This window comes from Epinephelus moara, chromosome 13 (assembly GCF_006386435.1).
Source record: "Epinephelus moara isolate mb chromosome 13, YSFRI_EMoa_1.0, whole genome shotgun sequence".
Taxonomy (NCBI): Eukaryota; Metazoa; Chordata; class Actinopteri; order Perciformes; family Serranidae; genus Epinephelus; species Epinephelus moara.
The window spans coordinates 13,596,914-13,601,360 of record NC_065518.1 but is presented as its reverse complement, the minus strand read 5'-3'; positions in this window follow the sequence as shown (position 1 = coordinate 13,601,360).

The window sequence follows — 4,447 nt, the reverse complement described above, 5'->3', positions numbered from 1 at the left end:
AAACAACAGACCACGTGCACCATGTGCAGCATCATATTTCACCCACGGGGACATGACGTCAGAGCACGTCACTCAGTGCAGCAGTGTTTGCGTGATGCATATAAGGGGGCCATGTTATTTTGATGTTCAGGTGATGCTTTGGATTAGGAATCTGCCTGACATACACATCAACACCACAGTGTAAAAATACTCCACAAGTACACACACGTACTGTGAGTGCATGAAATTAATATGTAAGGAAATGTAAACAAGTATTTGCAGCAGAATTTACTCAAGGATCTCAACTTACCGTCCAATAAAAACGTGGTATATTCAGCTCAGAAAATAACCTTACATTTAGCAGCTGTTCTTTTCTGAAGCTCTCGATCGTAACTACAGAAATATGATGCATTCATTTGAGGAAAAAAAGCCCTTTCTTTGGGAATTTACAAAATTATTATATCAGAATTTTGAAAAAAGTTTACATGAAGAAAAATCTGCTCTGTTTTTCTGAATTTGGGTCTGAGCAGGGGCATAAATATAAACAGTGCGGGCAGTTCTGGGACACCTAGGGTGGAGGGGCCCATTAAGAGAGTGAGCCCTTGCGATTGATTCAGATTGCCACCTTGGAAATATAGCTGTGTTTAAAGTTAAATTATTAACAAAACAAAAAAAAAAGAATGTTATAATTTTAAAAAAAAACGGTGCCATTTGCTATATGGCAAATATATCTGCATCATGGTTTTCTTTTTCAAATAGTCAGTAGCTATCTAAAACAAAATGATATACCTCTTCTATATAAGTATAAAATCTATAAATATATGTATTTGGTCCGCTTTAAACGAACCCTGGTCCGCTTTCATGGATAGTTCGGTTCGTTTGAAGTGGTGTGAAAGCCCATTCGAACTCTAGTGTGGACCAAACGAGCGAACCTTGGTCCGCTTGAAAACTGGGGGCCTCGGTTCACTTGAAAGTGAACCCTGGTGCGGTTCGCTTACAGTGGGAAATTCAAACGGACTATCCAGTGAACCAAAGAAAGGAAGTGACATAGAGCGAATTGCATTTTGGGTTGAAAAAAAAAACAAAGCCAACAGCGCGAACCACGAGAAGCAGAGGTAAAAAAAAAAGAAAAAGTTGGAAAATGTCTCATGGGCAGACTAAAAAAAGAAACTCCAAGACTGCATAAATTTGGTGTTGCTCCATTGTTTTTGTGGCGACCAAGCCGGCTGAAGGGGATGGATTTTCGATGAGCCGGGTTTTCTTCTTCCTCATGCTCTTTTTCTTCCAGGTCAGTGGTCGATTCGGGCAATACCGCCCCCAAGCAAGCAGCTGTTGTAACTGCGTGACGTTGTCCAGGCGTTTGGTCCGCTTAAAAAAGTGCAGTGTGAAAGTGAACCGAACCAAATGAAGGTGTGAAATTTTTCGGCATTCCCTGCCCAATCGAACAGAGTCCCCAGAACTATCCTGGTGTGAATGCGCTCTAAGTAGTTCTTACATTTTCCAACTGTAAAAATGTGTAGCCTATATACCAAATAAGAAAAATAACTAAAATGTTCATCATACATCTACGGCACCTTTTCCTCTAAATTTTGCCAAACCTCAGTAGCAGTAGCTCATCTTGAGTCTCCATTGCTGGGCTAGCTGTGGATTCCAAATCCAAAAAAGGAAAAGTCTTGGAGGAAAATGGAGAATGGAGAAGTTATAGTACAGAACAATCATGAAGAGCCACCTGCAGAGTCGCCCCCTTGTGGTGGAACATATTAATGAATGTTCATTTAGACCTGTTATATAATGTAGATAGGCTAGACTTAGACTTAATTGGCTGTCTTACCTTCATATAAAGCTCAATTATGTTTTGCAGCTCTAGACAGATTTTCTTTTACTATTTTGGTTAAAAATGGCTCTTCTGGTAGTAAAGGTTGCCGACCCCTGGTGAAGTCTCTGTGTGTGCTGAGACAATACATGCATGATAGCGTGCACTAGGGCCGGTCATAATCGTGTGCAATGGGGAGTCCAAGTACAGCAAAAATAAAAAGGCCTATGTGTAACAGCTTGTCACATCACAGAAAATTGTGTTGTTAACCACACAGCCAAATTTAAATGATTAAAAAAATATAGAATTAGGTTTTAAAATCATGAAAAAATAAGCGCTATTTTTTGCTTGAGGTGCTGGGGGTGCATCCGCTGAAGACAACAAGAAAACAAAGATCATATATTTGGGAAACCTGTCCCAAATATAGCCCTGTCGATTTCAGTGATTTAAGTAAATAATCGCCCAGGCTGTTAAAGTTTTACTATACTTAATAATACTGATAAATAATATTAATGTTTGTTTATTAGCTGGTAATTTGCAAAAGTGGCCCCCAGGGTGAGTATTCCTGCCCTACATTTGATCCATAATTGTTGGTTTGGGATTACTGTTTGACATAAATCATAATGGCATTTAAAATATTTGACAAAATTATAGCAGTATTTAATACTAGAGGAACATGAGTTACTGATACGATATTTTTCAGTCAGGTCTTAAAGGAGAAATTTGGAATAATTCAGACTGCAAGAAAGTTATTTAAGTTATAGCTTAATGTATAATCCAATTAATTCTAAGACATAGGCTGTGATAATTTATAATATAGCTGTGCAAATGAAGGTACATTAATGGATTAAATAACTAATACACATAATAACGTGACCCTTGAGAGTAACAGTGTAGAGAAGTTTATCCTAGAGTTCTCTGAAAATAATAAGATTCTACATTTTACAGCATGAGGGAGGGGACTGATGAAACATACTGTATATTGTGTGTTGTCCTCTGCAGCTCGTAGATAGTCTACATAAGGATTTGCTCGCACATCCAGCAGGATCCTCACATCCTGCACAGGCCTACAAAGAGGATATTACAAAAGTGATGAAGAATATTTAATTCAGCTGTAAATACACACAGAATATCTCAATGTGGTGATAAACAATATCCGGATAGCACAAAATACCATGAAAGAGCTTAATATCAAGAGCAGATAGCCAAATCAGCTCATATGGGCTCAATGGAAGCCAATAAACAGAGGCACTCTGCCTCTCCTGACCTTCACTTCTGGTTGAGATCGGGGCGATAAAGCAGGCGCAACCTCAATAAAACCCATACAATGGAGTAAAATAAATAGATATTAAATTAAAGCAGAGGCAATACTGGCTGAAATGCCGCAGGAATTCGAGAACAAAAGCTTCTTTGTGCAGTTTAATATTGTCTACAATCACCGCCTCGTGATACATTTCCAATCATTTCCATCTCCTGCCTTCACGTATCAACACATATAATCATCTTGTATTGGAACTTGCAAATGACTCGTGTGTGTGAGCAGCCACGTTTAGATATTAAATGCGCCTCGTGCTCCTAGTTTGGCCTTTTCGGTCGGAGCTAATATCAAATTCATAATCTTTCCCATCTGTGACTGTCCACCGAGGAGGAGTTGATGGTGTCAAACATTGTCATGAGCGCATGTTTGTCTCGCACAAACTTTACCCCGACTACATTTTCTGCTTTTTAAGGCATTAGGCTCACTAAATACACAAAGGGAGTACGTGCAAATGGATCAGCAGCTGCTTATTTTGGTGTCACTATACATACTGCTGCAAGACCCATGTTGTCATCTTCGGCCTTTTGTCATGGTTGGAAATACAGGCCCTCTTCAGGACTGTTGCATGCTTCAAGTGGTTCCTGAAGCCTTGCGTCCACCATGAGTTAATGTCATTTTCACCTAATGCACCTGAAGAGCTCTGCCGCGTGTGTGAGGAGTTGCTGAGGGGTTTTCAGGTCCTCCTAAAGTGTAATTAGGCATCAGAGTTCATACTTAGGAGGCTTAGCTACCTTTGTATAGAAGGCTTAGTAACCCTAGTAGAAAGAAACGAGCATAATCTGGAGAATGATAGCGGTATGAATTTCATGTGTTTGTCAGAATCGGACTTCACGTACAAGCAGATGATTCAGTGTCTGGTAGAGACGGTGATCATTTTTCATGCTGACGATATTTCCATTTTCAGTCTTTCAAATCAAATATCCCATTTGCAGAAGTAATGGCGACATGACATCGCCGATGCTCCGCTCACTAATTTTTGCTCATTTCCTTTGAATTATTAATGTGAGAGATTCTCCATATGCTCTCAGAGGATTCTTGTCCGTTCCTTTCGGAGGGAATTAGCATTTTACAGTGAAGAGTATAAAGAGCTTAACTGCCCCAATCAAACCGGGTGATTTAAATCCTGTCTAATCGAGATGTTTAATAGGGGTTGCAGCTGGATGACCTGAAGTAAATGGTCCTGGGTCTCAATCACCTGTGTAATTAGGGCCATTTCACCTGAAAAAGCATGGGTGCTGAGAAGAGCTTTGGCAAAATAGGACTCTTTAAATCAGGTGAAATAACTCTTTTAAAGGTGATTTTTGCAAACAAAACTGACAAACTAATAATCGCACTGA